The sequence below is a fragment of the Rhinopithecus bieti genome, unplaced genomic scaffold (assembly GCF_001698545.2).
Source record: "Rhinopithecus bieti isolate Rb0 unplaced genomic scaffold, ASM169854v2 scaffold_4709, whole genome shotgun sequence".
In the NCBI taxonomy this organism is placed as follows: domain Eukaryota; kingdom Metazoa; phylum Chordata; class Mammalia; order Primates; family Cercopithecidae; genus Rhinopithecus; species Rhinopithecus bieti.
Window position 1 is genome coordinate 47,690 of NW_016805139.1, and position 11,877 is coordinate 59,566.

The following is an 11,877-nucleotide window of genomic DNA, read 5'->3' on the forward strand; positions in this document are numbered from 1 at the left end:
ATACTACAAGACATGCATAAGTGTCCTGCTTGGGTGATGAAACCACTCTATATTTCTATTTGTTTAAATGGCTAGAAAATGCTCAAAGATAAAAGACACAGTGCCTTTAAAAAATTGAAAGCAGATCCTTGGTAGATGTTAAATATTTAAGTGACAAAATAAATAAACCCACTTGATGATTAGGCATTGCTTATGAAGGAGGGTGGGGTTGAGTGAGTGAGTTGAATTCATTGCCAGAAATATTACTTCCTTGTTAGAAGTAAAATTTCACAGGTTTTTAAAATACAGATTTCATCCAGCTTATGCGCAGCATCTGAGGAGACAAATTCATGTCTTTCAGGTTAAATTAAGCCTTATGTAGTTGATTACTGAGGTAGATTCTACAGATCCAAGAAAAGTTATGGAAGAAATGGAAGTATGAAGAAAATGCCTAAGGTCTTTCTATAACTGGTTTTGAGTATTAAAGGGAGGAGCCATCTCCCACAAATAATTGTATCCCTAAATGACTCAGATGAACTGCTGCAAGGTCAAGAGAAGAAGGTCTCAAGCTAGGGCTCAGTATATGTGGGGTTTCCTCTACCCTTCATGGTTCCCTGGATTGCTGGTAAGCTTACTGTCATCCTGCATCTTTTTCCTTAAATATTCTTTATTACTAATTACCCAAGCAGCAGCCATGACTTGACCTTATGATCCCTTCCCACCCAATTTCCAGCCAACTAGGCTCAATTTCTTACTTCTTCCCAGTTAGAAAATAAGTATATCTTACAATCTGGGATGTTATTTTCTATGTCTCCATTTAGAAAGAAAAATGTGGATTTGAGTCCTCTCATAACTGCCCTTCATACAGAATAAGTGTATTCATGATTCTCAGTACTTGAGATGATTTTTATTGCAGTGAGTTTAGTAAAAAAAAAATTGGTACCATGAATTTGGCTTGGGATATATTCCACAGTCTGGCAAGATTTCAGCATTTAGAATGACATTCTACTTTCTTTTTTCCCTTACTCTTCTGCCTTGTCAATAACACTTAGATCCTTGAGAAAGCTTTCTCATTAAATTTGAAGTGCTAAAACTCTGTCACAATTTGTCTCAGTTCCTTCTTTTCTCTTAATGCAGGTTTTAAATTTTCTCAACGTTTTGTGTTGCATCTATTTGAGTCTTCTGTTCATCTTTTTATCTGTTCTGGTACTGAGATATTTCATGCTCAGTGTTAAATATGCTCCTCAGAATTTTCTACCAGGAAACAAGAATTTACAATTTAGTGAATTTCTGTTTCTTCCTGGCTCTACTTAGGGTTGCCTTAATACCAATTCAGATTAAGTGATATATCTCTTGTCCCTGAAAAATTTATCCTCTGTGAAGGTGCTACAAAACCTTGAATTTCATCTCTAGATAGTCATTCTCAAACTTACTTCTTGCTTACTTCTTCATAAGCATTACTTGGGAAACCTGTTGAAAGTGGAGTCCCTGCCTCACCCAAATCTCGTTAATGAGAATCTATAGACAGGGAATGATTCTTTGTATGTAATACATACTTCTCTCTATATATCACAAGTAGTAAGATAAGTACTAATAATTTTTTACTATACATAACAGAAGCCCACAGAGCATTTTATTCCAGGTTTGCATAAGCTTGAGTTGTAAGTAGAATTGTAGCTATCATTTCTACTTTTACTTAGATCTTCAATGGTAGTGACCTTCCTTAATAAGGTATAAAGTTTACAACCAAGCAGTGATTGCATAGGTAACAAGAATTGTGATCACTGACATTGTTGATAATAGAATTTGTGTGTGCATGTGGTCTAAAATTTTCTCCCTATCTCACGCCATTCTTCTGCCTCAGCCTCCTGAGTAGCTGGGACTATACAGGCCCCTATCTTCTTAAACTCACTGGGTCCTTTGGTAGATGTGTTTGTTGAGGCATGGTGAGACTTAGGTTATTTTGTTTGTCAAGAGACTTTTAAAATTTGATTGAAAGATAGAAAAGAAAATTCACAACATAAAATGAAAAATAAATAATACTCAAAGACATTTTCATCAGGAAAAGGGAGAAAATTAGACAGAAATTATCCACTTCAAGAAGCAGCTCTCAGTTTTAATCCACATTTATATTTGACTATCTTATTAAGGACAGAATAAATGAAGGCCTTTTGCCTTAAATGTTGACTTAAAACCATGACATAGAATTTAAATACTGTCCTCATTAACTCAATAGGAAAACGAACATCTTTTGGCTTGGACTATCCTTGTGTTTGGCAGAGACATTGGAGACACCCCGGATTGACTCGGTGTGGCACATGAGCGTGACTGGGTAATTTATTTCCAGATGGAAACATGTGATAATAAACTATAATTCTAAGAGGAAACAATAATAAAGAACATTTTTTCCAGAATTGGGGAAGATCATGGTGTCTAACTTAAAATGAAGTCATCAGAAAACAAGTTTACATAGGAAAAATAAAATTAAAGCCATCTTAGTAGTTATCTGCTATAAACATTTCACTTTCCACTTTTAATTATTAAAGACAAAGGAGTCAATTTTTGTAAAACTGAGTAGTAATGACAAGGTATTGTGAAAATTTTTACTTTTTTTTTTTCCAGTAGAAAAAATTCAGTGCTTCGAATGTCAGACTATTGGAAAGTGTAGACAAGCATTTTCCTTTAAATCAGTAAAAACCTAGATTGCTTCAAGAATACATAAATATTAACTACCATAGTGTACATTATAAATATATTTTTACAAAGCACTAGGGGAAAGTTAAAGTAAGTTGTCACATGAGGAAGGGACAATAACATATTTTCCTAATTGAAACCAATACACATTTGGTTCTATACTGTAATTATTTGTGTAAATATCTTATTCTTAAACTTGAAGAGGACCAGTTGGATAGGTTGAACATTGCACTGTTGCCTAGATTGCCTCTTCCAGTATCAACATAGTTCATTCTCAAAAAATGGTTAAAATGAATTTAAATCTATAAATCCAAAGTTGTTTGAATAAATAATAAATGAAGCAATATTATCCTAGGTTAATTTCTCCTACATGCATAGGAGAAAGGTATTCTGATATGTTCTCGTATTATTTGGGAAGATTGAGGTTATGAAAGTATGACTCAGTTAACAATAATATAAAAAACACGGGGTGAAGATAAGAAAATAATTCTGACTATTATCAAGCCTGGCACAATATCATGTGGTATATGGACTGACATATACTATGTGATGTGAAGCATCAGAAGAGAGCATCCACTCAGAAATATGGGTATTGTCAAGTAGAAATAGAAAGTCAGTATATTTCAAATCTTATGCATGCCACATGCAGCTCAAAGTATGTCTGCTCTAACCCTCAGTGGGATAAAAGTCACAGATCCCTTCTCCCTAGTATGACTGATTCATTTTGACAAAGTATCCACACAGCCTCCATTGTTCCCATACTTTTCAAAGTGATTTGCACCAACTGTTTCCTGAAGTTGTACCCCTTGCATTCCTGAAACCCTCAGGTTGGTCCTTGATGTCGCTTCTATTGTTATATTGAAGAGCCAAGTCAAGGCAGCTTGTAGAGGTACCACTGTTCTAACAAGTCACACCAAATTTGCTTCCATAACTCTACTGTCATATGTGGTTTCAAATGAGGTCCTTGCTCTCACCATTTTCAACACCTCTGAGCAATCTGCTCTTCCTTCTCCATAACCGCTGTAACTGCTATAATACAAAATGGAATTGGAACTTCACCACTGCTAATAGTTCTTCAGCACTTTGAGGGCTCTTAATCTTCACCCTGGGCTAAAGATTTGGTTGACCATTAAGTAGCCACCTGAAGATGCTGTCTTTGTGGACACTTAGAGGGATGTCTGCTTCAGACAAAAAGGGTTTGCTCTGGTAAACACCCTGACTTGGGAGTTAATTAGGATAGACAGACCATTTAGTTAATAATATTTTTTGACCCTAAGCCTTAGGACCCAGTTCCCACTTTGTGAAACAGTGGCCAGACTTCAGACTTCCTATAAGTCTGACTGAGCAAAAGTTCACAATATACTGATATCAATAAGCTTTTTATTTGTTTGTTAATTTCAGAGAGATATTTTAATAAATAAAAAAATGTAACTAGATTTTTCATTGGCTTTGCCTGACTCCAATCATCTGTAGTATCTCTCTGCTACTGTTTCTGAGTATTGACAAAATGGAATTGGGGATAAATTTGTCTTCACTTTTCAATTAATAGTTTGGGATCATATTTACCATCCTAGCTAGAGAAGGGCACATGCACCCCAAAAATACATTTTATATAAGGGCCCTAGTTCTTTCACTTTATTTGGTCTGTGTGTCTGTATTAGTCTGTTCTCACACTGTTTTATAAAAAAGTACCTGAGACTGGGTGATTTATAAAGAAAAGAGGTTTAATTGACTCATGGTTCTGCAGGCTGTACAGGAAGCTTAGTGGCTTCTGCTCCTGGGGAGACCTCAGGAAACTTCGAATCATTGCAGAAGACTAAGGGAAACCAGGTATATTTTACATAGCTGGAGCAGGAGGAAGAGAGGGAGGGGGAGAAAGTGCCACACACTTTTAAATGACCAGATCTCATAAGAACTCTATACCTATGCAGTACCAAGGGGAGAGTGCTGAACCATTCATGAAAACTCTGCTCCCATGATCCAATTACTTCCCACCAGGACCAACACTGGGGATTACAATATGACATGAGATTTGGTGGAGATATAGATCCAAACCATATCAGTGTCTATATTCTAACTCTCCTCAGGATGATATATTTCTACATCTCTATACAGAAATCATGATGGAACAATTGCATTTATTATAAACTGTGCAAATTTAATTAAACACAAAGTCTCACCCTCCCAAATTCCCATATTCAATTAGAAATATTTTTCATGTCCAAAACAAAACAAAACAAAACAAAAAAAACCAAGAAAGCATTGGAGAAACAAATCCATAAAATATTTTATACTCTATCCTGTAAGTAGGGTGTCCATTACTGTGCCATCATTTACTCCTTGTAAGCACCTTAATTATTACTCCCCTGGCAGCTTTTTAAAAATTGATTTGATTTACTAAACCGTCTGCTGGAAATCTTGACTCTTCCTGAGCTATGGCATTTTTCTCCTGTTTGACATTGACTTCATGACTTTTTAATTTCCTTCCTTCCTTCCTTCCTTCCTTCCTTCCTTCCTTCCTTCCTTCCTTTCTTTCTTTCTTTCTTTCTTTCTTTCTTTCTTTCTTTCTTTCTTTCTTTCTTTCGACAGTGAAAGAGCCACTTCTAGTTGCAACTCAAGGGGAATGTCACTGGTGTCATCAGTTGTAGATTTTTTCTTTATAGTGACTTTTTCTGTTATAGCATCGTTGTCTTCCTAGGGAAACATCCATGGCCAAGAATACATGTTTCATATTTTATGCCTTTCACATGAGTATCCTACAGGATGATAAAGAAATACACTAACTGACATATTTAAGTTCATTTAAATAATTGACCACTTTTTGTTGATTATCTGGGTGGTTCATAATCTGTGTAAGAAACTCAAATTCAATAAGAATTTCATATCACTGTACACCCAGACTTTTAAAGTATTAAGTAAACTTGTCTTTTCTTACACTGGATTTAAGAAATTTTGGAAAAGCAAGGAGAAAAAATCCTGAAATAAACAGCCGTATTTTGCCAAGGAGACTTCAAATTGGAATTCTCAACTAAGCACAGGCATGTGGTATTAAATCTCCACTGGCACGAGCTAGTGAATTTTGCAGAAAAGAGTACATGTGAAAATCAGCAAACTCAAGCTTCAGGGTAGTTCACCAAGGGAATTGAATGACAGTACATCTTGAATCTACTGGTTTTTGGCATGTTTAGTCTTTGTCTTAGGACGAGTTTAAATATTGACTTCTGTTTGTCAGAATGAATGTAATCATAACAATTATGAAAAAATTCTTTCCTATCATAAAGATTCTGAATGTAGCTGAATCAAAAGTTAATAGGAATGTTTAAGAGCAAAGACTCATGGATTTTCCTTTGCTAACTCAGTTTTTCTCTTTATGACTCAATGGAATAAAACAGAACATTCTGACATTCTTTTAAATTAAAGGAAGAAAAAATTTCCAGGAATCCCATTCCATTTAAACTCTTCTGACTCTGAACAGAAGTGTCATTGCTATTCAATGTGACAAATTATAGTTTAAATTATTCTGCCTAAAACAAAATGAATATATAAATATATAGGTTTTCAGCCAACATCTGGATGATTTTAGCAATATATCCACAATGAGGATGATCTCTTTTGTTCTATGACTTAGCACTGTCCTTATTAGACCACACAAGCTTCAGTATAACCTTGTTAGGTATTGGTATGCTGCAGACAAGCAAAACAACAAGGCAAAATAATCTTATTTTGCAGATATTCTTTTCCAAATATTAATTTTAATATAAGTAAAATCCAGACAATATTTTTGTGTGGTTAATCAAATATACACTATCATTAAAGGACTTTTGACATTTTAATGATCTTTGGGTCATATTGCTATTTCACATCCTACCAAGGGTTTCTTCCAGTTTAATTATATAACAGTAGACAAAATGTTCCAGTAGTATATGATCTGGCATCCAGCTACAAACACGAAACACATGTGTTTGCAATTTAAGTCAGAGAGGGCACTTTGGTTAAGACTCAGGAGGAGTCTGTGTTGCAGCTGGAAAGGTGACTCCACTGGAGTTGGGTCCACTGGACTGTGAGGCGGGGTGAGAGGCTGGACACCAAATGCACTTCACTCCTCATAGTGTTCCATTGTGTGGTAGTCACTCAGCTTCTCTATTTTTTGGTTTGCTCACCTACAAAATGGGGAAATATTTATCAGCTAAATATATTTAGGGGTCTCCAAAACTTTACAAAAAACTCAAAAATCAAATGAATGTAACTAGCCCAACATGAGAAATATAATTGCCTGTCCATTTATCTTAATATTCAAACTTAACTCCTGGGGAATTCTAAATATGAATTGCTGAAAACTAGTTTAAAAGATGGTATTTATTCACTTATTTTTGAGTGTAAAATCTGTGATGTTAAGGGCTCTGCTTCTGCTGCTTCTGCTTATTGGCATTTACAATCTTGATATTGGAAGTATAGTCATATATATAATTCAACACTTACAGTATCATAAATGCACTCATTAAGACAGTGCAAAATGAAAAACTCACACTCAACATGCTAATAATAAAAACATTTATATAGCACTCAATTATGTACTAATTGTCATTACATTAATGATTTGTTTTATTTTTGCAATAATGCCTTTACAATAGGAAGGCCAAATGTTGTATTACACTCCCCTTATTGGTGAGGGAAGTGAGGCTTAGAGAAGTTGTGACCTGTCTAAGGCAAACAGCTAATATGTGAGAGAGACAAAATTTGAGCATATCTTTCTTTGCGGCTATAATATCAAGTTAGCGCAGGTTAAAGACCATAGAAAAGTTACATTAAACATAAAGCAATTATATTGCAGGAAATCAGACATTAAATTTTTATTAAGACCGTTTGACCCTTGTATTTTTCACATTTTAATTGTTGTGTATATTTTGCTCATATTATTGATAAAAATGAGAAAGACTTGAAATGGTGGATTAAATTCTACAAAGCAAATACGTCACTGAGTTTATAGCATACTTGAATTTACCCAGAGAATTTTTCCAGAAACCCTCACTGTCTTGGGTGAAGATCAGCCCTGTCATCACGGGTGGTACAAATTCTGAGAAGTTCCGTGGCAGAATAAATGGTTTTATTTCCAGGTTTTCTTATTTTTCCTATCAGTGATAGTAGCATTGCGGGAAGCAAGTACCCTCTTCACAGATGGGGTCCAGCAAATAATAGCATGTGACAAAGTGAAGAAACAGTAAGGCTAAGAAGTAATCAAAGAAAGAAAAATTATTGGCACCTCACTTTTATCTTTGGCGTACACAGGAGCACACATTTAGAAACGAAGGAAATATTGCCTTATGTTGTCATATACCTTAATGGGTTCAGGAATCCTGTGGCAAGAAAGTATATTCTAACTGATACATTCTTTGCTAGAGGTAGTTTTTCGCACAAACTTAAGTGCGTTATCAAAACAGAACTTTAGGTTTTTTGGTCAAACTGTTACGGGATGCTGGGGGGTGTTGCTTTTCTTGCCAGAAACCTCTGTGGCTGGTGGCGCCTTTTCCTGAGTTTTGCTCGGGCCTGCTGGGCCCACGTGGCCTAGCAGGCTGCACTGGGCTTGCACTGCCGGCCTGGATTCCACGTCTCTGAAGAGACTGGAGCAGAGCGGCAAGAGGTGTGTGAGTGAGCAAAACTGTAGTCTGGCCACGGCACACAGTCAGGCACGCTGGCTGCTGCAGCGGGGTGGGCAGCTCCACATGCCAACACTGGTGCCAGTTCCCTGTGAGGCTGCAGCTGGCCCAGTCGCACTGCAAGCAGCTTTCATGGCTGCCACCAGGGAATGTGGTGGTGCCTGAGAGCTTGGAGACTCCAGGAACTGCAGGGCCCCAAATGAGGAGTCACAGCCCTGGCTTCAGGAGCTCCCAGGTCTGGGCCCCCTGAAGGGCCCCAGCTCTTATCTCCTTCACTCTTCTCTCCCTCTTGTTACCTGAAGGTAGCAAGCAAGGGGCGTGTTTCAGCCCTGCTTGTATTACAGCTTTTTTAGCCCCACCATTCGGTGGGTCCTGAGTTCTTGTCCTGCACACAGGAAGAATGACATATGCAGACAAGTGGAGGGTGAGTAAGATGAAGAGGAGCTTTATTGAGCCATCGAACAGCTCCGAAGAAACCAGCAGAGGGTAGCTCCTCTCTGTAGCCTGGGTGTCCTAGTGAGTGTTCAGCTCCCAGCAGAGAGAATAGATCGTCTCTGCAGGCCGGCTGTCCCAATTACAAAGGCAAGACTCCAATGATCTGTTCATCAAGGAAGAAAAAATTATGGGTGAACCATGAAAAATGTGGTGATGAACTAATTTGTAATTTTTATCATTTGGTATCAATTTGTAATTTTTATCATTTAATGCCATTCTCAAAAGAAAACAAGAGAAAGATTGTGAGAGAGAAAATAGTAATAAGGTTCAGCTGCAACCATGATTGCACTAAAAGTACGCAAAAGCAACAGGATCTTCCCAATGGAACACATGCCAGGGCACAGCTTCTTTTGTTCTCATTACTTTGACAACAAATTTTAATATTTTCCAGAAATTTGGATGGATATGATAAGCAACTATGTTTATAGTAATTTGATTACATCTGTTAAACTAAAAACAGCTAAGAAGTTCATGTATTGTTTGCTATTTGGAGATTAATGAGCAACTAAAGAGACTGGCATCTATAGAAATTCCAAACAACTTTGGTCCCATTTAGTTCTTATAATAGTTGAAATGAGGGCAAGATTACATAATCTATGAGATCATCTTGCCTGAACTATCTTATTCAATTATTCTCTTCCTGATATTGAGTTAGTTCTATTGCATCATTAAAAATTTTTATGATGCTACATTAGTTATGTACTTTATCCACATCTTGAAATTTATTTGGTGTTTTGTGGACTATGCAATTTGAGTTCCTGCAATTCTACATGCATCATCAGTATTCATAGCTGTAAAGCATGCATCTCTTTCTAAGCGGCTTTTCAATAAAATTAATAAGAAAGTACAATGCCACTGGGAACATGTTGACTCTAGTTCATCTTGTTTCCTGGAAGTAAAAATATTACATGCAACCTCTAGCAATCCTGTTTTATACAATATTATCATACTAGTCTAACTCACAAAATTATAACCATTTTGTTGGTGGACCAAATCTTGCCAAGCAAGATCCAGGTTAACGGGTTCAGACATATTAAAATAAAGGTAGCATGTGGTACAAATACTTCTATTAATTGCTAGTTGACCAGGCATACATTCTCTTGGAAAACCAGCAAGGCTAATCCCTTGATTAAATTTATTTGATGAAACACAAAGATTAAAACTTTAGTTATCTGAAAACCATTTGGAGACTAGTTTAATACAATACCATTAAAATGTTTATAGGCCTTACAGTCTGCTAGACATAGTGCTAGTACTGGAGAAAATAAGATGGATCTCTCCCTGAAGGAGATCATAGTTATGTCGACAAATGATGCCAGAACATTGTGGTAAATTCAATAATGGATACGGGGTACAGTGATGGAGGGCATAGGAATAGAATGGGTACATTCTGGGGAACAACTGCATGAGGTTGCAGAGAGGTGGGGGACTGAACAATGAGAAAAGACATGTGAGAAACAAAAAGGTAAGGGAAATGAAGACAAGAAGAAATATTCCAGTCAGAGGGAAGAGAGGCTAACGAAGCACTGAGAAAAACAGTGTTATAATAAGATATTTGAAGAATTGCAAATATGTCATGTTACAGGGAAGAGAAGTTTGAAACTATACTGAGCAAGAATCAAAGTCACATATGTAGGGAGGAGTGACTTACACAGCATGTAAGAACCTTGGAGATTTGCATGTATACCAGTGGTATCAAAACACACAATGAATAAAATAAAATAAATTTTAAAAGAGCATTCCTTTGTTATATGTGTGTTTACTTATTTATATAATTGTATGTAAACTTCATTAAAGTAGTAATTTTTTAAAACGAAAATGTATTGTTTTTAATGATATCTATCTATTGTCAATAACAGTACCTGGACAGGGGAGTCTTAATAAGTAACTATTGAGTGAATGATATACCTTATTAAACACAAATAAAAACAAATTCCAAGTGAATGTTCTAGAGGTGAAAAAAAAATGTAGTTTTAAGGGTTCTTCTAATTGGGATGGGTTTATATTGTTATTAGCTGATATGCAAAGTTCAATATATACTTTGAGGTTCATCCATCATGAAAGCAGATATAAATTAGTATTTCTGGTAGTCTTCTTAATAATGTTGAACATTTTTGCCTAGCATCTTTTCAAATCTTACTAGATCATCCTTTTCTTTACCTTGAGATGGCACTGGGTGTTAAGGGAAGAAGAAGTTTCAGTTCTACAAGTTTTAACGTGCTCTTTTGTGCTTATATTCTTTTTTTTTGTGCCAAAGCTCTTTATTCTTTTTTTTTTTTTTTATGATACTTTAAGTTCTAGGGTACATGTGCACAACAAGCAGGTTTGTTACATATGTGTACATGTGCCATATTGGTGTGCTGCACCCATTAACTTGTCATTTACATTAGGTACATCTCCTAATGCTATTCTTCCCCACTCCCCCCCACATCAGGACAGGCCACAGTGTGTGATGTTCCCAACTCTGTGTCCAAATATTCTCATTGCTCAATTTCCACCTATGAGTGAGAACATGCAGTGTTTGTTTTTTGTCCTCGTGATAGTTTGCTAAGAATGATGGTTTCCAGCTGCATCTATGTCCCTACAAAGGACATGAAGTCATCCCTTTTTATGGTTGCATAGTATTCCATGGTGTATATGTGCCATATTTTCTTAATCCAGTCTATCATTGATGGACATTTGGGTTAGTTCCAAGTCTTTGCTATTGTGAATAGTGCCACAATAAACATACTTCTGCATGTGTCTGTATAGCAGCTTGATTTATAATCCTTTGGGAATATACCCAGTAATGGGATGGCTGGGTCAAATGATATTTCTAGTTCTAGATCCTTGAGGAATTGCCACACTGTCTTCCACAATGGTTGAACTAGTTTACAGTCCCACCAACAGTGTAAAAGTATTCCTATTTATCCACATCCTCTCCAGCACCTGTTGTTTCCTGACTTTTTAATGATCACCATTCTAACTGGTGTGAGATGGTATCTCATTGTGGTTTTGATTTGCATTTCTCTGATGGCCAGTGATGATGAGCATTTTTTCATGTGTCTGTTGGCTG

At 36.3% G+C, this 11,877-nt stretch overlaps 1 long non-coding RNA gene across 1 annotated transcript in view; it reads right to left on the bottom strand.

Annotated features, from left to right (window-relative positions):
- Positions 1 to 6,547: 6,547 nt before the first annotated feature.
- Positions 6,548 to 11,877, bottom strand: part of LOC108529192 (uncharacterized) — a 9,272-nt gene continuing 3,942 nt past the window's right edge. The window contains exons 2-3 of the long non-coding RNA XR_001885429.1: positions 7,676 to 7,897; positions 6,548 to 6,833 (exon numbers count right to left, since the gene is read on the bottom strand). This is a non-coding gene — a long non-coding RNA (uncharacterized LOC108529192). The remainder of the gene's footprint in view (positions 6,834 to 7,675; positions 7,898 to 11,877) is intronic.